The following is a 25,325-nucleotide window of genomic DNA, read 5'->3' on the forward strand; positions in this document are numbered from 1 at the left end:
TGCGCCTCAGTTCTAGTGCCTTTCGTTCGACTCCCGTCCTTTGCTTGTATGTTGACACTGGCTTCCTGTCTCTCCAGGACCGCCGTGATCGCTACTGTCTTCGCTATCTTGCGCGGTCCTTACAACATCCTTCCTCTCGCCTCTGTCGTGCTTTAACTTTTACCCCTCCTGCGGTTCCTGTTCCTCTTCACCACCTCCCTCTTTCTGTCCGGTTATCTCGCCTCCAGGATTCTCTTTCCGTTCGTATTTCTAATGTTTCTCCTCGTGTTGTTCCTTCTTTGCCCCCGTGGAGAGTCCCTCATCTGCGGTTTTGTACTTCCTTGACCCGTATCACTAAAGCTTTTACCCCTCCTACGGTTCTAAAACCCCTTTTCCTTGAGCACTTTTCTTCTCACTCCCGCTCCGTTTCTGTCTTCACCGATGGGTCTAAGTCGGCGGACGGTGTTGGCTACTCTGTTTTTCCTGATCGCACTTATATGTGTCGCTTACCTCCGGAGACTAGCATCTTTACAGCGGAACTTTATGCTATTCTCTATGCTCTTCGTCTCCTGCTTTCTCGCTGTCATCTTCCTTTGTAGTTGTTGTTGACTTTCGTAATGCCCTCATGGCTCTCGGGTCCTTTAATCCGGTCCATCCAGTAGTTGTCGAGATCCAGCATTGGCTGTTTCTTGTTCACAGTAAATTTAAGTCGGTTGAGTTTTGTTGGGTTCCCAGTCATATTCGTGTGTCTTTAAATAAGCATGCGGATGCTGCCGCCAAGGAAGCTGTCCGGTCTTGTCCCATCTCTCGTAAAGGCATTCCGTCTTTTACCCGGTTATCCATTCCTCAATCCTTACCCGTTGGCAGGCTTCTTGGTTGTCTGTTACTGGTAACAAGCTACGTACTCTTAAATGTTGTGTTTCCTCGTGGCCGTCTCCTTCCACCGTAACCGGCGGTGGGAAACAGCTCTGGCGAGGTTGTGTATTGGCCATACTCGCTTAACCCATGGTCACTTGGAGCGCCGCCCTGCTCCTTATTGTCCTAGTTGCATTGTCCTTCTTACGGTCGTGCATGTCCTTCTTGAATGTCCCGACTTCCAGGACGAGCGTGTGTCTTGCTTTCCGACTGCCCCTCGCAGTCACCTGTCCCTCAATAGAATTCTTGGCGACATACTTTTGATATCGTTCGCCTTATGCGTTTTTGTTCTCGTATTGGCATCCTTGGTGATATTTAGCGCCCTCCGATTGTTTTGCGCATTTGATGGTGCTACATATCCTTCCCGGTTTGGTGCCTTTTGATAATTACTTTCTTGTAACTCTTCGAAAGGTTTTGCTTAAGAAATACATACCCAAGTTTTAAGATGTAATCATATAAGGGCTTCCATGCTCATAGAAACTGTACTTACGTCATCCCTAATCTTTAAAATTAATCTTTCTATGTCTTGAGTTTTATAACATTTCAATTGGGTTTATTGTCAACTCATTCAGGAATCCTCGGGTCGCGGGATAAGTTCTCTTGGCCGTCCAAACTATTATGGCCCCACACGCACACTGCCATTCATGTGAGAACCAAGATTTTAGTACAAGAATTAGAGAAGAGAAGATGTGCAAGATTCTCGCTCAAGAGGGCTTAAGAAAATAGTTTACTATATCCTTGCGGTGACAGTCACAGGTATTGCAATAATATTAAACTTCATTCATATTTTAACCTGAATAATATTCAAAATACCTATATGAGTATAAATTTGTAGTTAGGCTTAAAAGCTAAAAAATCATGGTGGTATATTATTGGAAGTTTTAAATAGTTAAAATTGGGAATTTTTTTATTTTAAGTGTAAAATGATCCAGTTATAAATGAATATGTATTAGTAAAGAGTGACTCTTCCCTTTTAATATCTTTGTGATTTTTGTGTAAACATTTTTTGCACCCAATTGGAAAATAAGATTTCTGGTATATATACAATTTATTAATGATAAGATACAATTTGTATAACATTCATGTTTATAAAAATACTGAAGAGAGACTAATTCAGTTTTAGTAATGGTCATCGAACTACCCATTACTCGTTAATTTAAGAACAAATTATAATTTACATATAATTTGTTATGAGAAGCTTTGTCTTTTGGTTGTCTAGATTCTGTTTGTCCGTTCGTTTTAATCTTTTCATTTTTCCTAGGAGGAATCTACAAACTTTGTTGTCTTTTCAGTTGTCTAGATTTTATTTATTCATTGTAGCCTTAATATAGGAATACAGGGTAATAGTTTTATCCAAAGGTTGCTGGGCATTATTCAGGCTGTTGACATGTTATTACATTCCACAGCATTCTTAGAGAAATACTCCTTGAAGTTCACCCTTGGGACACCGATATTGGTTCGGCGGGGTATGTCTGCAGAGTTTCACGTTTATGATTGCTTTATGTTGTGAGAGAACCTTGGGCGTCTTGAAATAGCAAAGTTCCTTATCTACCCAGCGTCACTTAAATAAGGACGTGGGGGTTAAATCTTTCTTAAAGTGTAGACCTCTTGTTCAGGAGGGCAACTAGCTCCTTTCTCCGATCAAACCGCTCCGGCGACTTTTGAACCTTCACATACGACATTGTTATCCATACTTCCCATGCCTTTTAAGACGTCGAGCTTCGGTGTACTTATCGGAGGATAAGAAAACGTTAATATGGATACAGTGCACAAATAGTAATTAAATATATAAATCATTTAAAGAATGACAAAGCTTAAATTACATTCTCTAGAAAGGTGAAGAATGAATAAATATATGAATAAATCTATAAGGAAAAAAGGCCCTCAGTAGGGTTCGAACCTACGACTGGGTTGATCTCTGACGCATCTTATTCGACTGCGCCACGACATGGTAAAAAAAAATGCCAGTTTTTAGTGCACCTGCCCTCACAAGGCTCCCACAGCTTCAATAGGGAGAAGGTTCGAACCCTCATCACAGCCCTTATGGATTTGTTCATTGATGCATCACGCTATTGCGATCTCTGTGTAATCAGATACTGGTTCGGTAACATGGTAGAATTTGTGCGGAACCAATTACCGCGTAACATACAAGTGGGGTACATCGATTGTTTCAAGCGTAGGTTAGACATATGTTTGAGCCTGGGTGAATATAAACAAGAGCAGTCTCGTATGGGCTTTCTGCAATTGCTCAGTCATATATTCTTTACTTTTTAATGGGGTTAATACGTGCAATGAAGCCAAATTTGACTGAGAGACATTAAGTGCTACGAAATGGAAGAGGATTAATCGAACATTTACGAAACCTGTACATCTTTCCTTTGTTATGGCGGTTTAGTTTGCATTTATCGAGCAATTTAATAAGAGGTTGTTGTACTTACCATGAACTTCTCAATTAGTTGACGAATTATGTACGCAACATCCGTCTGGTCAAGCTCATTTACCCCTCCATCTGTGAAATTACGAAATAGGAACGTTATTTAATATTCAACCTGCTATATATATATATAATATATATATAATTATATATATATATATATATATATATATATATATATATATATATATATATACGCAAATTCAGATTTTCTTTAAAACAAATATACATTGTTTTACCGATACATTTATAGTCACTAATGTTGGTACCTTTCAAACTTCGAGTAAGTATACTCGAGGTATTTTAGTCATGGTTCAACTAATAGTACGTGTCTAGGGACCCGAGTTCAATCCCATTGCAGTCCTTCCATATTTTAGTGCATATACATCACTATTTAAAAGCAGGAACAAAAATACAAGAACCTAACGTGGCTTCTTTCACTACAAGCTTAAGAGAACCAGCTTAGTTAGGAGGATAATCTGTTGATCTTTGACAAATTTCCCACTGACCAATTCTAACTCGTCTTCACTACTCATTAACACTGTCCCAACTCCTTACCAGTCTAATAAGAAGTAGCCGAGGGTGATGTGCCTGTAGTCTGGAACGGCTGCAACATGTTCCATCTTCTTGGCTTTTCCTCAGAGAGAATCTCGGTTCCTTCCTGTCGTGTGCAGGCGACGAGTCAACGTGGCTAGAGTATGTCGACCAGACCACACTAGAAGGTGAAGGGACGACGACGTGTCGGTCCGTCCTGGACCATTCACTAGGCATTGGCTAATTCCAAGCCACCCTTGGAAAATACCACCACTGTGTATTCGTATATTGTGGCTAAGGTGAATGAACCTGACACAAACGCCATTTAGACGAAACAGAAGTTTAAGACGACGACAAAGTTTGTCGATTTCTCAGACGACGACTGAAATAACTGAAACAGCCAGCGTCATCTTAGATGGCTTAGGGAATTTTGACACAAGTGTCATCTTCGTAAAGATTCACAATCTTTTCGATCTGCGGCGGGAGATTATTGCCCTACTGGACAAGCAAGGTCTACGCCTACAGAATTACAGTTTTGAGCCCCACGTCACATTATTCAAGCGACGGCGGGTGAATGAGAATGAACTTTCTTATTACAAGAGACCCACCGTTCAAACCCAACATCGAGAAATCATAAGAGATCTGATCAAATCTGCAAATATTCACCGCCGAACGAAAATCTCCATTCCAAGGGAGGGGTTCAAGGAGTATACCCTGAAGTATGCTTACCAATCTACAAATATGCCCACGTCAAGTGGACACTTTGCTAATTCCCAGCCAACCTTGGAAAATACCACTACCGTGTAATCGTATATTGTGGCTCAGATGAATGAACCTGACAAACGCCATTGAGACGAGAGAGAAGTAGTTTATGACGACGACATAGTTTGTTGATTTCACAGACGACGACTGAAACAGAAGGACAGTCAAGACGACGCCAGAGCTTCTCATAATTACAAATTATATGTAAATAAAATGTTTTTTTTAATTCAGTATTTTTATAAACATGATATATTTAAATCATAAATCATATTATATGATTTACATATATGATTTGTATCTGGTTATTGTATATAATAAAAATATATAAAAATATATGTATATAAAATAATGTATGTATGTATATAAAAAATTAATAAATTTTATTGTATAAAAAAATGCAGGGGGTAATGATGTCGGTCAAGTTAGGAGTGAGGAACCAACAGATTCAGGATAGCCATTGAATTAGGAGTAAGGGAGGAATCCCGATCATATGTGGCATTCCTCCAAGAAAGGGAGTGGGAAGTGAATGAATGTCGAGGGCACTGTGTCAATTGCCGGCTGGAAAGATTTCAAATCAAATGCAATATCTTTCATAGACAAATGGGAACACTTGTATGGAAGAAATGAAATGTATGCTCGTGATGGGGTGCATCTATGGAGGGCTGGGGTCGTTGCGAGCTCGATGGAACCAGTGGTTAGAGGTTTTCGGGTTTAAAATGTTAGTAGATAGTGGTGCGGGAATTTATTTGGAGGAGAAGGTAATGAAAGTATGGGTTTGTGGGAGAAAGGAATTGGCGAAATGATCAGGGAAAGAAAAGGGCCTCAAAATAACAATTCACTTAGGGTATATTACACTAACAGTAGAAGTCAAAGAAATAAAAATAACGAATTAAATGCTCTTGTCTGCACAGAAAAAAAAAATTATAATTGCACTTGCCGAAACGTGGATGAATGTAGAAAATAGAGAACTATTAGCCGAATATCAAATAAATGGATTTAAACCATTTCACACAGATCGATATATTAGACGAGGGGGAGTAGCCATACATGTTAGGGACAATTAGAAATGTTGTCTCAAAGAGGGAATCAAAACCGAGCCACAAACTATTTGGATAGAATTAAACGAAAAAGCAAATATTATAATAGGAGTTATATATAGGCCACCAAATGTAGACAGAATGGAAGCAAAGCATCTATGGGATGAAATATCTAAAGCATCTAGATCTAACAGTATTTATGTCATGGGCGACTAATTTTAGTGGAATAAACTGGTTGAACAAATCAGGGAATAGTGAAGCAGAAGATTTCCTAGAATTGAAGATTGTTTTCTTACACAACACATTAAGGAACCAACTCAGGAAAATAATATTTTAGATTTTGTGTTAACCAACAGCGAAACAAATTAATGACTTCGTAATAGGTGGTGAGCTAGGGAACAGTGATCACAAAGAAATCAGATTTTGCATAGAATGGAACAGCTGTAAGAAAATTCTGTTATGGTGCCTGATTTTCAAAAAGCTGATTTTAATAGCCTAAGAAATTTTTTGGGTCAAATAGATTGGAAAGTCTTGGATATGGGGTGTGGGCCGGTCTTTGAGCGAGACATGAACCCAGTGATAGGTGACGTAAAAAGGGATTTTATGTAGATTTAATATATAATCTAATATATAGAAGCTTACAAGCGGATGAATGGACTTAACAAAAAGGGATATTAATAGGGTATTGAAAGTATCAACTCTAGACAGAACACGAAACAATGGGTATTAATTGGAAAAGTTTAGATTTAGGAAAGACTTTGGTAAATACTGGTTCGGTAACAGGGTTGTTGATATGTGGAACCAATTACCGCGTAACGTGGTGGGGTCCCTCGATTGTTTCATGCGCGGGTTGGACATTTATACGAGTGGGATTGGGTGGTTATAGATAGCTGCTGCCTCGTATTTGCCACTAGGCCTTCTGCAGTTACCCTTGTTCTTATTCTCTAGTCTATGTCGTCCTGGACCAGTCTCATGTCGATAACTCATCTTCACTAGCTTTCCAGTTAGACATTTTGGATGCGATCCAAATTGAAAAATAACCATCTTCAATTTATAGGCAAGCAGCGAAGGAAATCTTGGAAGAAAAAGCAAGGCAACAGGTACGGAAGGAAAGGTGTAATAAAGGGGGAAATTATAGGAATAAGAAAGTTAAAGAAAACTAGATAAAAAGGGTAGGCCTATGTTAAGTCATGTTAGAAAATTTAGAACATTTTAGTATATACTGTTACAGGGAAAAGTCAACAGCAACAAAGCCAGGACTTAAGGCGATTCAGAAGAGCATTGTTTGCGTCTGCAGACAACACTTTTGTTCAAGTCTCATTTCATCAGCAGACTGAACTAGATTGCTACGAAAAGTGTTAGGCGAACTTTATGTCAGGAGGACGAAAGGTATTAGTAACAGTTTAAGTCCAGATATGAAGGAAAGGCAAAGCCCAATGCAACTAATGTTGGTAGCAGGATGAAAAACATAGCTTGATAATAAGCGAAGTAGATAAAAAATGTGAAGGGTAAACAAGGCCAGAGAATGATTATAAAGAAAATAGCAGAATCGAGCCTTTAATCTTAGAGCGCGGAAGAAGACATGGGAGGACATTTCTTAAGACCGTAAGAATAAAAGAATGGCAGAAGGCCAATTGACCCGTACGAAGCATCTTATTCGCAAGATTCCAATTCATGTCCAACCCATGTTGGACACAAAGAAGGGAGCCCATCCCCCCCAACTTCCATGTTACGCGGTAATTTGTTCCATAAATCAACCCTGTTACCTAATTAGTATTTACCCGTGTCTTTCCTAAATCTAAAAATTATCCAACTTATACCCATTGTTTCGCATTCTGTCTGTTTTATACTCTTAATATATCCCCTATATGACCATTTTTCCACTTAAACCTCTCATGTCAACCCCCCACCCCCTAACTTCAACTTTCCAGAGGCTGCAATTTAAGCTTTATATTAAATTATTTTAATCTGAAAGATCTCGAATTTGGGGAATTAACTTTGCCATCCTACACTGGACACGTAGGAGCGAGTTTATATAAATTCTATAGTACGGGGACTAAAACCGAAGTGCACAATATAAATGGGGCCTAACCAGAGAAAGATACAGCTTAAGAACACCAGGTGTCTTGTGACTAACACTTTGATTAATAAATACCAGCGTCTTATTTGCCTTATTACGAACATTGGGATCCAACTGTCATGGATACTTTTATACATATTACCCAAATACGTGGGTATCTTATGTGTAGATATATATATTATCTAATTATTGCCACTACGTTAGATGTAGAGTTACATATACTGTAAGAGTAACAATGAGAGTCGCGCTACTCCTCCGTCAATTTGACTCTTCCGAGGCATTTACCTCTCTAGACTAAAAAACATTAAACCTATCTACTATGAAACAGTAAAGCCTTTTGAGGCTCCTTCAGCCAACTACACCTATATATTCCGTCTATGACGGAATTATAATGTATATTTCGTCTAAGACGGAATATATATATATATATATATATATAATTATATATATATATATATATATATATATATATATATATATATATATATATATATATATATATATATATATATATATATATATATATATATCTCATATATACATACACATTATATATACTGGGACCCCAAACGTCTGTAGAACTTTTTCTACCTTCTTGGGTGGTTCAATTTCATTACTATCCTGATGCCGATATCTGAAATTCTCTACAGCGTTAACCAAACCATCTTCCACTGTTATTTCTAAAGACTAAGATCGCCTCGTCGTAATTGTTACAGAAGGCTGGCCACACACACACCTACGACGTATCGAATGGTGGGTGTGAGTAGAGTACTGGCTTCTGTCCACATTCCGGCAGGTACTCATTGCCTCGCCCGGTGATTCTGATTGGCCATCAGAATTCCCGCCACCGGACGATCGTTAACGATCGCTGGTCGTTAACAACCCTGCATGGTTGTTAACGTCGTTCTCCCTGCACCATTGAGCAAGAAAAATATTACTCTTAATACCACCAATTCTATTCCGATGCGACGCAATACGGAACTTTACGTAACACTCCTCCCCCCCCCCCAGAAGGTGAAGGGACGACGACGTTTCAGACGACAGACCGAAACGTCGTCGTCCCTTCACCGTTTAGTGTTTGGTTTGGTCAACATACTTTAGCCACGTTATTGTGACTCAACGCCTGCACTCCTCCCCCCTTAAATAAGTGTTGTCTCGGAGCATCCAAACAAACTTTCTTCGACGAATGTAGTACTATTCATTTTACGTCCATCATACAATGAGTCAACTCGTTCTAGTCATGACACGTCTCATTAGACATACATTATTATTTCCTTCTGAAGATGTATTAATATACGAAAGTACTTGAGGAAATTCCTGTTTCAATTCAGAAAATAGTGTTAAGTTTCAATAGTGTTAATCCAGTTTCAATAGTGTTAACTAACAGGGAAACACAAATTAAGGACATCGAAATAGGGAGTGAGCTAGGGAACAGTGATCATAAAGAAATCAGATTTAGCATTCAATGGAATAGATCTGTAGGAGAAAATTCTGTTAAAGTGCCTGATTTTCGAAAAGCTGACTTCAATAGCCTAAGAATTTTTTTGGGACAAATTTATTGGAAAGTCTTGGGTATGGGGTGTGGGCCGGTATTGGAGCTAGACGTTAGCCCAGAGATAGTTGACGTAAAAGGGTTTTTCCATGTGGATTCAAAATATAACCTATTTAAAAATATTCTAAGCGAAGACCAGGAATGTAGTATACCATATAAAATGAATAGATCGAATACTAATGATCCAAAGTGGATAACAAAGGATCTGAAGAACCTTTTATGTAAAAAGAGAGCATGGTGCAAAAGGATTAAGAATGGGGAAATCTGTTTAGACCAGGAATTCGTACAGAAATAATAAAAGAGAGATAAAGAAAGCAAAAAGAAACTATGAAGTTCGCATAGCAAAGCAAGCAAAATCAAATCCTAAAGGGTTTTTCCAATTTTACCGAACAAAGATTAGGGAAAGAATAGGTCCAATAAGAACTGAGACAGGTCAAATAACAGATAGTGATGAAGAGATGAGTAGTATTTTTAATAAATATTTTGTATCTGTATTTACTAAAGAGGAACCTAACAATATGCCTTCAGCCGAACAAGTCTATGTGGGTGGGGACGAGGACAAGTTGAGGAGTTTAGCAGTTACCAGGGAGGATATTCTTAAACAAATATTAAAATTCCAACCAAACAAATCCCCAGGGCCGGATGAAGTGTTTGCCAGGGTGCTTAAAGAATGCAAAGTGGAGCTTTGCGACCCACTGTCTACCATATTTAATAATTCAATAGAGTCAGGCAGAGTGCCAGAGTTATGGAAAGTTGCTAATGTGATACCAGTTTTTAAGAAAGGAGATAGATCACTTGCGACTAACTATCGACCAATTTGCCTAACGTCTATTGTGGGAAAGTTACTCGAATCTATAATTGCAAATAAAATTCGTGTTCGTCTTGAAAACATAAATTAATAATTAAGTCGCAACATGGTTTTATAAATGGCCGTTCATGTTTAACAAATTTGTTATCTTTTTATTCTAGCATAGTTGAGGCAGTTGATAGTGGTAAGGATCGTGATGTTGTGTACCTTGACTTAGTGCCACATGAAAGACTGGTTAAAAAGATAGAGGCTCATGGTATTGGGGGTGCTATAATAAGCTGGATTAGGGCATGGCTATACCAAAGGAAACAGTTAGTATAAATGGAGTCAAGTCAGAGTGGGAAAATGTTGTAAGTGGAGTGCCTCAAGGCTCTGTCCTGGGACTTCTTTTTTTTATAATATATATAAATGATTTAGATTCAGGTTTCAGTAGCAACATTTGCAAATTTGCCGTTGATACGAAAATCGGTAGGGAAATTAATTCGGAGTGTGACTCACTATCACTTCAAGTTCATCTAGATAGGGTTTTGAAATGGTCAAAGGATTGGCAAATGCAGTTTAATGCTGATAAATGTCAAGTTCTGAGGCTAGGTAATGATGATAGAGTTACAAGATATGAGCTAGATGGTGTTGAGATTGTGAAAGGGGTCTGGGAGTTATGATTAATAAGAATTTAAAACAAAAGGATCAATGCATGAATGTTCGTAATAAGGCAAATCGGACACTCTAAATTATTAATCACAGCGTTAGTAACAAGACACCTGGTGTTGTTCTTTAGCTATATCTTGCTCTGGTTAGGCCCCATTTAGATTATGCAGTTCAGTTTTGGTCGCAGTACTATAGAATGGATATAAATTCACTTGAACGTGTCCAGCGTAGGATGACTAAGTTAATTCCCCAAATTAGAAATCTTTCATATGAAGAAAGATTAACAAAGCTTAAGTTGCATTCACTGGAAAGGCGAAGAGTTAGGGGTGACATGATAGAGGTTTACAAGTTTTTTTTTTTATTTTTTTATTTTTACATGCAAAGCATGTAATTTAAATACAATAAAAATACAGAAAACCGAAAGGAAAACAATAGACCACCGGCCAGAAGGGCCGACAGCAGAGCACAACAAAACACTTACACAAGAAAAACATGAAAAATGCAGCATACATCAAAGCACAAAACAGAATACAATGGCAAACTAGCAATTACAGTAACAACACAAAACAACACCTCCAGAAAAACAAAACATACATCAAGAGGCATAGCATGAAACATAACAGGACAAACACAATACTGTCCAAACAAAACAAAGAACAAACACGTACAACAGGTAAAGCAATATAAAAACAATACATTAATAAAAAATACACACACCAAGCCATCCGCCCCATAAACAAAAGGCGAGGCCAAAATAAACAATAACAATAAACAAGCAAACCACGCACACCTGAAAACAAAACAGGCACAAACACAACAACATACATGCACTGGCCTGAAGGACCGAGAATGAAACAACAGAGTACATCAAGAAACAGAACAAGACACTTCAGCACAAAACAAATCAATACACATCCATACAAAGACACTAAACACCGGCCTGAAGGGCCGACAACAAAAACAAATGAAAAAATACAACAAAACAACGATCAAGAGAACAAACATAAGACCAGCCTGAAGGGCGCACAATAGGTACAACACAGTTCAAACAAACCTCAGGTCCAAGCACACACCAAACACACAGCAAGCACACAGACTACGAAAAGATCTCATGCTTGTCCGGCGACTCTTCCGCCGGGAATCGAATGCAATATGCCTCCCAAAGTAACATAAGGTCCTCCGAAGCAGGGTCATTTTGGAGCGTACGAGGATCAGGCATTAACCGAGCCCGACGAATCCAGATGGTAGAAGGGCACCACGGAACAGGACGCACACGGTCATCAATGTCAAAACTCAACGGATGGTCAGCATCATTTGCCACTCCGGAGGCCAAGATGAGAGGGAGAGGCTCCTTCCCATGAGGCCGGGCAATGGGCAGCGCACTGGGTGCCTCCTCGGCTGCCTCACAGGGTCCCTCGTCAACCACCGAACGTTGTACCTGCTGGGACCCCCCACGCTTGGCATCCTTCTTCAGCACCAGCTTGATGCCTCGGCTCGCACCAGGACCCACTCCATCCACGTCTGTAGGAGCAACCACCTTCCACTGCGTAGAACCTTCTGCAGGAGAAAGAACAGGATGTAAATCAGACGCACAACCATCGTCAACAGCAGACACATGGACATCAGCCACCACCAGCGTCGTAGAGCACGAAGCACCCGGAATCGCCACACCATCCCCCGAAGCTCCACCCGCGTCGTAGTCCTCCACATCAGCCCAAGCAGTAGAAGAGCGCCTAGAACGCTTGGGCACTGGCCGCACATCCTCACAGCCGGAGGTGGACCCAGAACCACGAGCCTCACGAACCGGGCGAACCAATGCCCGTCGCAGCACCGCAGCAGCCTCAACCACATGGGGAACCGGGCCGCACACTACAGGACGCTCCGCAGCCCCCCCAACACCCAACACAGCCGCAACACCTGGCGAGGGTGCAGGACCAGGCGCAGCAGCAGGAGTCGAGGAAGACGCAGACACACTCGGCTGAGGGACAAGCACCGGGGGCATATCGGGTGACGCAGGGGGGGCCGCAGCAGCAGCGACTGGGACCTGCCTCTCCTCATCCCCGGAATCCACGCCCTGAGGGAGCGCCGGGAAATCCTCTTCCCGGAATAAGTTAACAGGTGAAGCAGGGGCCTCAGAGCACCCGGCAGCCTGATGCCCTAACTGGCCACACCAGAAACAAGTACGGGGCTGCCGGGCATAGTACACCCGAACGTAGTAACCCAGCAGCCGGACAGAAGATGGGATATCCGACCGCAGGCGCATACCTAAGGTACAGACGTTCGTCTGCTTCCCAGCATGCTTCCCCGAGGAAAGCTTGTTCACCCGCACACTGATGACAGCACCATACCTTCCGAAGAAACGCCGGAGAAGGTCTTCAGGGAACTCCAGGGGCGCACCGTGCACACTGACATATGTCAGGGCACCATTTCGGTCCGAGATCGTAACGGAGCCTGCGCCATGCGGCAACCGCAACGAACGCCCTTCGTTCCGCCGGAGGAAGTCCCGATACTCCTCCTCCCCCACGAACATAAGAACATAAGAACATAAGAACAAAGGTAACTGCAGAAGGCCTATTGGCCCATACGAGGCAGCTCCTATTCTATAACCACCCAATCCCACTCATATACTTGTCCAACCCGTGCTTGAAACAATCGAGGGACCCCACCTCCACAATGTTACGCGGCAATTGGTTCCACAAATCAACAACCCTGTTACTGAACCAGTATTTACCCAAGTCTTTCCTAAATCTAAACTTATCCAATTTATATCCATTGTTTCGTGTTCTGTCCTGTGTTGATACTTTTAATACCCTATTAATATCCCCCCGGTTATGTCCATTCATCCACTTGTAAACCTCTATCATGTCACCCCTAACTCTTCGCCTTTCCAGTGAATGCAACTTAAGCTTTGTTAATCTTTCTTCATATGAAAGATTTCTAATTTGGGGAATTAACTTAGTCATCCTACGCTGGACACGTTCAAGTGAATTTATATCCATTCTATAATATGGCGACCAAAACTGAACTGCATAATCTAAATGGGGCCTAACTAGAGCAAGATATAGCTTGAGAACCACACCAGGTGTCTTGTTACTAACGCTGCGATTAATAAATCCAAGTGTCCGATTTGCCTTATTACGAACATTTATGCATTGATCCTTTTGTTTTAAATTCTTACTAATCATAACTCCCAGATCCCTTTCGCAATCCGACTTCGCAATCACAACACCATCTAGCTCGTATCTTGTAACTCTATCATCATTACCTAACCTCAGAACTTTACATTTATCAGCATTAAACTGCATCTGCCAATCCTTTGACCATTTCAAAACCCTATCTAGATCAACTTGAAGTGATAGTGAGTCCTCCTCCGAATTAATTTCCCTACAGATTTTCGTATCATCGGCAAATTTGCAAATGTTGCTACTCAAACCTGAATCTAAATCATTTATATATATTATAAACAACAGAGGTCCCAGGACAGAGCCTTGAGGCACTCCACTTACAACATTTTCCCACTCTGACTTGATTCCATTTATACTAACTCTGTTTCCTTTGGTATAGCCATGCCCTAATCCAGCTTAATATAGCACCCCCAATACCATGAGACTCTATTTTTTTAATCAGTCTTTCATGTGGCACTGTATCAAAAGCTTTGCTAAAGTCAAGGTATACAACATCGCAATCCTTACCACTATCAACTGCCTCAACAATGCTAGAATAAAAAGATAACAAATTTGTTAAACATGAACGGCCATTTATAAAACCATGTTGCGACTCAATTATTAATTTATGTTTTTCAAGATGAAGACGAATTTTATTTGCTATTATAGATTCGAGTAACTTTCCCACAATAGACGTTAGGCTAATTGGTCGATAGTTAGACGCAAGTGATCTATCTCCTTTCTTAAAAACTGGTATCACATTAGCAACTTTCCAAAACTCTGGCACTCTGCCTGACTCTATTGATTTATTAAATATGGTTGACAGTGGGTCACAAAGCTCCTCTTTGCATTCTTTAAGCACCCTAGCAAACACTTCATCCGGCCCTGGGGATTTGTTTGGTTTGAGTTTTACTATTTGTTTAAGAACATCCTCCCTGGTAACTGCTAAACTCGTCAACCTGTCCTCGTCCCCACCCACATAGACTTGTTCGGCTGAAGGCATATTGTTAAGTTCCTCTTTAGTAAATACAGATACAAAATATTTATTAAAAATACTACTCATCTCTTCATCACTATCTGTTATTTGACCTGTCTCAGTTTTTAATGGACCTATCCTTTCCCTAGTCTTAGTACGATATAACTGAAAAAACCCTTTAGGATTTGTCTTTGCTTGCCCTGCTATGCGAACTTCATAGTTTCTTTTTGCTTTCCTTATCTCTTTTTTTAACATTTCTAACCAGTTGTACGAATTCCTGTTCTAAAGTGACCTCCCCATTTTTAATCCTTTTGTACCAAGCTCTCTTTTTACCTATAAGGTTCTTCAAATTCTTTGTTATCCACTTTGGGTCATTAGTATACGATCTATTCAATTTGTATGGTATACTACGTTCCTGTGCTTTGTTTAGAATATTCTTAAATAAGTTATATATTGAATCCACATCGAAATCCCCATTTAAGTCACCTATCGCTGGGTTCATGTCTCGCTCCAAGACCGGCCCACACCCCATACCCAAGCCTTTCCAATCAATTTGACCCAAAAAATTTCTTAGGCTATTAAAATCAGCTTTTCGAAAATCTGGCACTTTAACAGAATTTTCTCCTACTGGTCTATTCCATTCTATGCTAAATCTGATTTCTTTGTGATCACTGCTCCCTAGCTCACTCCCTATTTCATCATAGCAATATGGAAGTTGTAGTGAAGGACCTGGTGACTCTAGTGGGAGCCCTGAGGACAGAGTTGGACTCTCTGCGGGAGGAGGTGCGTCAGCTTAAAAAACAACGAGAAGTAACGAAGGAGGAGACCAGCAGTAAAGGGACCTCGTCTTGGAGAGTTGCGAAAGACAGGGGCCTTAAGAAGACTTTGATAAAGCCGCCTTCAAACGCCATAGCAACTTCAAATTCATTTGACGTTTTGGAGGACGAGTGCTGTGGAGAGACTGTGGATCACGCAAAAGGGAAAGCAACGAAGAGAAAGGAAGCGCAGGCCCCTCAGAAAGTAAAGGAAGTACCTAAGCAAACATTAGTTGTGGGAGATTCCCAGATAAGGTATTTGGATAGAACGTTTTGTGCTAGAGATAGGGGGAACAGGTTAAGGGTTTGCTATCCCGGAGCTGGCATTGGTGATATTATAAACAACATGAATGATATTATGGCTGGTAATGGGAACAATCCCATTATTTGCATTAGCGTGGGAGGAAATGATGTTGGTCGAGTCAGGAGTGAGGAACTGATTCAGAGGTATAAAACAGCCATAGAGTTAGTTAGGAGCAAGGGAGGAATCCCGATCATATGTGGCATTCTTCCAAGAAAGGGAGTGGGAAATGAATGGATATCGAGGGCACTTGGTGTCAATTGCCGGCTGGAAAGATATTGCAAATCAAATGCAATATTTTTCATAGACAACTGGGAACACTTCTATGGAAGAAATGAAATGTATGCTCGTGATGGGGTGCATCTATCGAGAGCTGGGGTTGTTGCTGTTGCGAACTCGCTAGAAGAAGTGGTTAGAGGTGTTTGTTTGGGTTTAAACTGTTAGTAGATAGAGGTATGGGAATTGATTTGGAGGAAGGAGGTAATAAAAGTATGTGTTTGTGGGAGAAAGGAATTGGCAAAACGATCAGGGAAAGAAAAGGTCCGCAAAATAACAATTCACTTAGGGTATATTACACTAACAGTAGAAGTCTAAGAAATAAAATTAACGAATTAAATGCTCTTGTCTGCACAGAAAAAATAGATATTATTGCACTTACCGAAACGTGGATGAATGTAGAAAATAGAGAACTATTAGCTGAATATCAAATATATGGATTTAAACTATTTCACACAGATAGATATATTAGACGAGGAGGTGGAGTAGCCATATATGTTAGGGATAATTTGAAATGTAGTCTCAAAGAGGGAATCAAAACAGAGCCACACACAGAAACTATTTGGATTGAATTAAACGAAAAAGCTAATAATATTATAATAGGAGTAATATATAGGCCACCAAATTTAGACAGAATGGAAGCAAAGCATCTATGGGATGACAATCACCCGGTGGGCCGTAACAAGCTCAACTCCATACACAGCTTCCACCGGGACACGAAGCATATCGCACATAACTAACTCAGTGGCCGGATAGCCAGCCTTACACGAGAATTCCAGGCCCACGGAATTTACCCGCAAAACAGGAGGAATTGCCAGGCCCCCTATGTCAAAACGGCCACGTCAGCACGCAGCCAGGCAGGCAACAACACTGGTCAGGGAGGGTAAGAGACCCCCACACCCCCTGCTGGCAAAAACTGCAACCTCCCCAAGCTGCCGGAGTGGTCAGACGACACGTTTTCACCCTACGGCTGCTCAGGTGGAACCTGGAGGTTTACAAGTGGATGAATGGACATAACGAAGGAAATATTAATAGGGGTATTAAAAGTTTCAACACAAGACAGAACACGAAACAATGGGTATAAATTGAATAAGTTTAGATTTAGGAAAGACTTGGGTAAATACTGGTTCAGTAACAGTTGTTGATTTGTGGAACCAATTGCCGCGTAACGTGGAGGAGGCGGTGTCCCTCGATTGTCAAGCGTGGGTTGGACATGAGAGATTGGGTGGTTATAAATAGGAGCCGCCTCGTATGGGCCAATAGGCCTTCTGCCTATTTGCATTTGTTCTTATGTTATGTAAAAAAATAGAGTTAGAGTACCGAAGTCTTAAGAGTGTTTGTAATGTTAATAGGCAAGGCCCAAGTAAACATTAGTTCAGTAACAGGGTTGTTGATATGGGGAACCAATTACCGCGAAACATTATAAAAACATAACGTAAGAATAAAGGTAACTGCGCTGCAGTTACCTAAAGACCTGCTAACATTTTATCATCAATTTACTGTTAATTTATCAATTTTTTTCTATTAAAGGACTTGCCCGAAACTATGCGTGCTAGTGGCTTTACTAGAACGTTAATTCAACATATTTTCTTATTCTGTTAACACCCAATATAACGTGTATATAAAGAAACGAACTTTGGGTATATTACACTAACAGTGGAAGTCTAAGAAAACGAATCTAGTGCTCTTGTCTGTATAGAAAAATATATTTAACTTACCGAAACGTTGATGAATGTAGAAAAAATAGAGAACCATTAGCCGAATATCAAAAAAATGGATTTAAACCATTTCACATAGACGAAAAGGGGTGGAGTAGCCATTTATGTTGGGGACAATTTGAAATGTAGTCTCAGAGGGAATCAAAACCGAGCTACACAAACTATTTGGAAAAAATTAAATTTTAAAGCAAATAATCCTATAATAGGAGTTATATATTAGGATGACAGACACTTTTTTGACATAGCTAGATGGCATAGACTATAGCTCGGCCTCTTTATATAGCTCGAGTGCATAGAGGAGTTTAGTAAAACCCTGGTTTGTGTCCGACTGCAGGATCCAAGAAGTTCAGTAGTTAATCAAGTTATTATTTGGAAATATTTCCCCATTGCAAGCAAAATGATAGTTATAAATGAATGTCTTCATCACTTACTACCCGATTTTATTGTATAAACATAATTGCACAATTAGAAAAAAAAGATTTCTGGTTTATATACAATAAAGTTAATGATAAAATACAATTTGTATAACAAGAAGATAAAATTTTTGTAACATGTTTATAAAAATACTTTAGAGACAAATTCAGTCTTAGTACTTGTCATCGAACTAACAATGCGTTACTTTAAAAACAAATTAATTATAATTTACATATAATTTATAATTAGAAGCTTTGTCGTCATCTTGGTCATCTTTGTTTCAATTATTTCATTCTCCTGGGAGGAATCAACAAGCTTTTTAGTCTTAGATTGCGTCTTTGTCTAGATTGTGTTTTAGTTTCAGTCATCCGAGCCTCAATATAGGAACAGAAGAATAGTTTTATCCAAGGGATGCTGGGTATTATCCAAGAGATTGTTTGACATTTACGTTCGTAGATGCGACAGCTTCGGAGTATACACCTTTAAACCCACCCTTGGGATACTGACATTTTTTTCAGCGGTGTATCTCTTGCAAAGTTTATCAGATCTTTTACGATTTCTTTATGTTGCGAGAGAACAGTCTCTAAAAGAGTTCATCAGGTAGTTCATTTTGGGTAGTTCATCTACGCTTAAATAAGGTGACGTCGGGAGTTGAAACTGTAGTTCTGCAATCTTAGCCATTGTCCAGGAGGTCAACTAGCTCCCCCCTAAGGTCAAACAACTTCGGTGACTTTAGAACGTTCACATAGAAGACACTTTCGTAGAAATTTCTCAGGCCATCTAACACTACTTACAGGTTCTGTACTTTCCTGAGGAGAGAAGGAACACGTTAATATGGATACAGTGCACGAATAATATCTAAGAATCATTTGAAGAATGACAGCCTGAATTACAATCTCTAGAAAGGCGAAGGAATACATAAAAAAAAAACGTGAATAGGGTTCGAACTTATCTCCGGGATGATCCCAGACGCTCCTTATGCGACAACATGGTAAAAATATTGCAACTTAGGGTGCAACTGCCCTTACAAGCCTCCCGCAGTTTCTACAGGGAGAAGGCACGTCTGGGATCCCAAACGTAGGTTTGAACCCTAATAACGGATCTTATGGATTTGTTCATTTGATGCATCACGTTATTGTGATAGTGTAGAGAGAATAGTAGCTCGGTAACATTTTTGAAGTTGTGCAGAGCTTATTACTGCATTACAATACAAGGAGTACTTTTATTGTTTGAAGCATAGGTTAAACATTTATGAATGAGATTAGGTGGGTGTGAACAAGAGCCGTCTCGTATGGGCCAATAGGCTTTCTGCAATTACTTTTATTCTTATGTTCTTAACGTTTCTGATAGGGTTAATAGATGCAATGAAGTTAAATTTTTGACCAATTGTGGTAGACATTAAGTGCTACGAAAGGTACGAGGATTAATCAAATATTTTTGAAAATTTTAAATCTTCATTTATGGAGGATTAGTTTGCATTTATTGATCAATTTAAGAGGTAAGAGGAGGTTGTACTTACCATGAACTGTTCAATCCTTTGACGAATGATGAACGCAACAGCCTCGTCTGTCAAGAAGCTTATCCACCTCACTCCATCTGTGAAATTACAAATAAAAATTTTTAAATTTATTATTTAACCTATGTATATGCAAATTCAGGAATTTTTTTTAATCTTTAAAAGTTTTACCGATACATGTATACTGTCGCTATTGTTGGTACCTTCCAAACTTCAAGTAACTATTAAGAGATATTTCTTTACTCTTAGTTCAACTGGTAGTACGTGTTGAGGGACGAGAGTTAAATCTCATTGTAGTCCCTCCATAGTTTATCGCAGATAAATCACTTGCGAGTTTTATTATGTTCAGTAATGTTATGGCCACTATGGGTCGCAACCGGGTTCTTTGATGGTGGAGGCAAAACGATAGTATCCGACCCCAAGTCGGTACTGGCCTTCAAAGAGTATTAGGTAGTGTAACAAACCTAAAAAGGTGGATGGGGGGGGGGGCATTAAAGCAGAGCTAAACACAATATATTCCCATCACCATAAATAAACAAACGGAATTATTACTCTATTTGGAAATATATATAGGTGCCGCTCTCATATAGGAGACCTAGCACTCATGACGCGAATATAATGTAGCCTTCGTTAATGTTCGGGCTCCGCTTCCGACCTTACTAGGTACAGCACCAGGAAATACCCGCGAGCCTACCAACATTATCACGAAGTGCCTCTCTACCCAACAACCACTCTGCAGCAGAGAACCTCAGCCACGCGCTGATTAGGGCCCCACTTCACGGACAACTACAGAGGTGTCGCTCCCCTGGCAGAAGCCTCTAGCAACGGTCTAGCAACAGGGTAGCAACAGGATAGCAACGGTATAGCAACGGTCTAGCAACGGTCTAGCAACGGGATAGCAAAGCTCCTCAACAGGCACTTTACTCTCTGTCGTCTCTCCCCTTCACCAGTCCCGGGATATGACGAACTCTTCCACCACTACTCCACTAGTATTAACAACACTTCTGATCGGCGGCGGCTCACTTAGTTGTCAGACGGGACTAAGTTGGGCGAGTTCAGGCTGCTCAAGGTAGACTTTCATCCACAGTACCACTGCTGCTCCACGGCATCTCTGTGGATACAGACACGTCATCAGTTCTAAGGTACAGGAGACATTAGGAAGCAACACTTACTCTTTTGGACATTGACATTTATGCTCGTAGTAACTACAGATGCCGCTGGTCTTGAATTGCCTTATCACCAGAGGTCACTCACTACCACCTCACTGGTTTCTCAAGGCAGGAATCTTGAGCCAATTACACCTACTACGCCACCCCCAATAGATGGCGTTGTCCAGGTAGAGTCCAATTCCATGGGGGTTTGAGAGCAGACTCACAGATGGCGCTGAAGTCGTCGCTCCTCCATACGTCAACAGTGTCGTTGGGTTCGTAACAAATATATTAAAATCCAAGAACCTAACATAGTTTCTTTCACAAGCTAATAAACAAGCAGCTTAGTTTGGATAACATAATCTGTTGAACTTTTAATGACTTTGTAAACTCCCACTGACCAATTCTCCTAACACTCTCTCATCAGTCTGGGTCGGCTGCAACATGGTCGAGCTTGTTGTTGTTGTTATTGTTATAGATTCAGCTACTCGGAACAAGTTCCAAGTAGCACGGGCTATGGTGAGCCCGTAGTGGACTTACCTGGCACAGGAGCGAGGCTGTGTGTGGGTCTGGTCGAGCTTCTTGCCTTCGCTCCAAAGAGAATCTTGCAGTTCCTTCATGTCGTGTTTCACGTTACCTGACAGGTCCAAGTTGGCGATGTGGGTAGGTTCCGTTCTGGTAGTCATTTCGGATGCCATCTGCAATGAAACTTACACGTTGTTGTTGTTTTAGATTTAGCTACTCAGAACGAAGTGTTCATGTAGCACGGGCTATGGTGAGCCCGTAATTGAGTTCGGTTATTCGCGATAACCTTGTTACTGTGATATTTGGGTCAAAGTTTCAAATAGAGGTGGGGATTCCTCTGTTTTTCCAGTTTATTTTTCGCTTCTGTTTTAGTGCACTGGTTTTAGTCTTGTTTTAATAACATTATCTTGGTGGCGGATGTAGATGCAAAATGCTCACTAGTGAGTCCCATTCCTCAATGGCTTTTCTAATCATTGTAGTCGCGGTGGAATGTGCATCTAATGTAGCTGGCGTCGTTGGATTAATGTTGAGTTTGATGCGCAGGGGTTCAGTAGCTTCACATTCCAATAAGTAGTGCAATAGTGGCGCCTCTGCTTCTGTTCCAGAGATATGACACCTTTTAACTATTGTGTTCATTACCTCTCAGCAGCATTGGTAACCAAGTCTGAGTCTGTGTATGGCTACTGTAATGTCTCTGGATATCTTTTTGCCAGGCTTGAAAGAGGAGTAACTAGTGGCTTGTTCGTACCATATCGCAGTGGATCTTCCTTCCGCTACTTTGGCTCTGTGGCGACTTTTGATAGTTGAGAGTATTTTCTTCTTTATTTGCTCTTTAATCTGTGAAAAACTTGGAGGTATTTGAACCTGTACAACAGGTAGAGCAGTGGCAGTTTTTGCTAGTGAGTCTGCCTTTTCATTACCATCTATGCCAATGTGACTTCGTATCCAATTTAGGGTGATTGACAGCCCTAGATTATGGGTCTCTTTTCCTATATGTTGGATTTCTGTGAATCGAAAATTATCTCTGTGCAGACTGGATAACAATGCCTGGAGCGAAGATTTAGAGTCGGTATGAATGATGACATCATGTAAATTACTCTCAATTGTCGGCCTCCTTCAGGGCATATAATTCTGTTTGTAATGTTGAGCACCCACTATAAATGCTCCAGTAAGCTTTATGGATGGTAGTGTAAAATGCTGCCTCAGCAGAACCTCTTTCTTGATCAACTGATCCGTCTGTGAAGATGTGAGTCGTTGTAGGTCTTGAGATGGTTTCCATTTGTTGCTCTATGACTACTTTGAGCCTCTGTGAGTCACATGCTGATTTTTTAACTGGTAATCATTCAATGATTATCTTTAGACTCGACTCTTTTCCATGGAGGAGGCTGCCAAAAGTGTTCATATGGTCTATCTTCCCCATTGTTTTTAATGGTCCATATCAAGTCCACTTTCTCTAGAATCTAGACCAGATTATCCATCCATGTACTTGTTCTATATTGAAGGTTTTTCTGAAACGATCACTGTATGCGGTCTTTGATTGACAGTCTGGCGGTGGTTCCAACAAGTTCTGCTGTTATGGGAGATATCCTTCGTTTGATCCATAGAGACTCTCTCTACGCGTCCATATAGGTGCTCCGTGGGATCGGATGCGCCCCGGCTGCCCGATATCAGGAAATAGCGGAAGGATGGGGTCCCTATAGTCTCTTCAGGCCATAGACCGTAGAAGATTTTCTATGTTTGGTGAAACTAAAATGTGAACGGTTGAATCACAAATACTTTGGTTCCTGTGGATACGACGATCTGTCGTTGTTCTGTATATTGGTGAGGTTTTATGGAAAACAAAATCGTTTGGGCACGTTTCCTTAAACCAATACTTCTGCTCCCCCCCCCCCTCGTAGTGAATATACGGGAGTCAGGCGACTGTTGTGGGTTGTATTCTGGAAAATGTCAAGGCCTTGAGAAACCTTGATAATTCAAATAGCTTTTCTTCCCCCTACAAAGAGTGACGACATTTGATCAAAAAATCTCTTAGTTAACGTCTGTTTGTGAAGGTAATATTGTGACATTCTGGGTAGTGCGGAGTACCGTTATCAGTTGGCATGTATACTGAGCGATGCTTATATCTCCCATTGTAGTATACCTTGTGGTTTACTATTTATTTGTATTATACAATGTAGTGTACTCTTTATTGGTTATTTTATGTGGTTTACTTTTTTGGTTGGTGGACTCTTTTTTTTGGGTTATACCATGTGGTATACTTGTCTGCTTCATTAGATAAGGATTGCGTTCGATTACAGTTCAGATTCCTGAAGGCAGTATAGCCTGCTTATATTGTATAACCTTTCATATTTCGCTGATTGAACTCGGTATATGTGTGGCGTGTGGGATATTTTTGGGCGCTGTTGGCAGAAACATCCCAATGAGTTTGACTGTTGAATTCGTCTTCTCTTACAGATATATATTTATATCCAGTGACCTTATATCCGGACACTGTCTTTCCTTTCCGCCATTTTTATTACTTTGTATCCGGCCTCCTGCTCCAGCACCCATTTTCATTACCTTATGTCCGGCCTCATGACCCAGCACCTATTTTCATTACCTTATATCCGGCCTTATGACCCAGCACTCATCTGGCATTTCATGCAACACATCACTTGCCACGAGTGATCGTTGAATGTTATAAGTGCTTTCTTTGCGCACTTTTCGTCCGAGTGGGCGTGCCTGTGTTCTTATCTGTGCTTTTGTGCACAGCGCAATTTTTGTGTTTTGGTTTAGCAACAAAAAGGTAAATATGTTTTTGTGATGTGTTTTTCTGTATTTTATCTAAAAGGAGAATGTCCTGACGAGTGATTTCTGGAGCCGCCGAAGACCCATTCACTCAAGTGGGAGGAGACCAGGTGCAAGCATTGATTTTAGATACTCCTTCACTGCTTGTTCTGGCTGTCTCTGTCTCTCTCTTCCTTTTATCTTTTATATATATACAAGAGTTGTTACATTCTTTTACAGCCACTAGCACGTATAGCGTTTCGGGCATGTCCTTAATCTTAATTTTCCCCGGAAAACGACCCGTTATATAGTTTAACAACTAGGTACTTTCAGCGCCGTGGAGAGGAGAGACCTGCTGCCTGGGTAACAGCTTCTCCCCCGAATCAACCTACCCTGGCTTTGAGCTCTGGTGAGGCCACTCCAGACCGACAACCAGAGCGCAACTCCATAGTCTCTTGAGACTGATGGATGCCAACTAGTACCCATATGGAGACTGTGGGAACCAACCTGTGAGATTTATATTTATTTAATTTATATGAATTTATATAGAATTTATATTTATGTTAATTTGCATACATCGATAGCAATTTGTATGATGATAAGTGGACTGTATTTCTGCAATAATCTCACAAATCGATCCTCTACACATTAGGGGGGGGGGGTTTATATTGAATTTATATATATATATGCAGCCAATCAAACTACAGTATTAACTACACATATTGTTAAACATTGAAGAGGTTCCTTATCTTATTGTACAGCAGGCCTTAGTCCACCAGGTATAACCAGGATGTAGACACCGAATTATCCTCTTTGAGGTAGCTTCCATCACCCAGTAACTGGCACACAAAGCATGCTTCCTTGTCTTGACCTGTCAAAAGGGCGCTAGCTATGAAGCCAGAATCCTAATATATGACAGCTATATCAGAGAAACCACTGTACAAGGAACCATTAAGA

General features: G+C 40.5%; 2 long non-coding RNA genes across 3 annotated transcripts; both read right to left on the reverse strand.

Annotated features, from left to right (window-relative positions):
* Positions 1 to 2,018: 2,018 nt before the first annotated feature.
* Positions 2,019 to 8,505, reverse strand: LOC138368765 (uncharacterized). Of its 2 annotated transcripts, none has more exons than XR_011229669.1 (4): positions 8,478 to 8,505; positions 3,887 to 4,771; positions 3,333 to 3,403; positions 2,019 to 2,623 (listed from the first exon to the last, which is right to left on the reverse strand). It is a non-coding gene; the product is annotated as an uncharacterized lncRNA (long non-coding RNA). The 2 variants fall into 2 exon arrangements; XR_011229668.1 differs by having other exon boundaries at positions 8,333 to 8,499.
* Positions 8,506 to 18,969: 10,464 nt separating this feature from the next.
* LOC138368766 (uncharacterized) lies at positions 18,970 to 21,087 on the reverse strand. The gene is made up of 3 exons (XR_011229670.1): positions 20,953 to 21,087; positions 19,933 to 20,009; positions 18,970 to 19,222 (listed from the first exon to the last, which is right to left on the reverse strand). It is a non-coding gene; the product is annotated as an uncharacterized lncRNA (long non-coding RNA).
* Positions 21,088 to 25,325: the final 4,238 nt, after the last annotated feature.

This window comes from Procambarus clarkii, chromosome 26, assembly GCF_040958095.1.
Source record: "Procambarus clarkii isolate CNS0578487 chromosome 26, FALCON_Pclarkii_2.0, whole genome shotgun sequence".
NCBI lineage: Eukaryota > Metazoa > Arthropoda > Malacostraca > Decapoda > Cambaridae > Procambarus > Procambarus clarkii.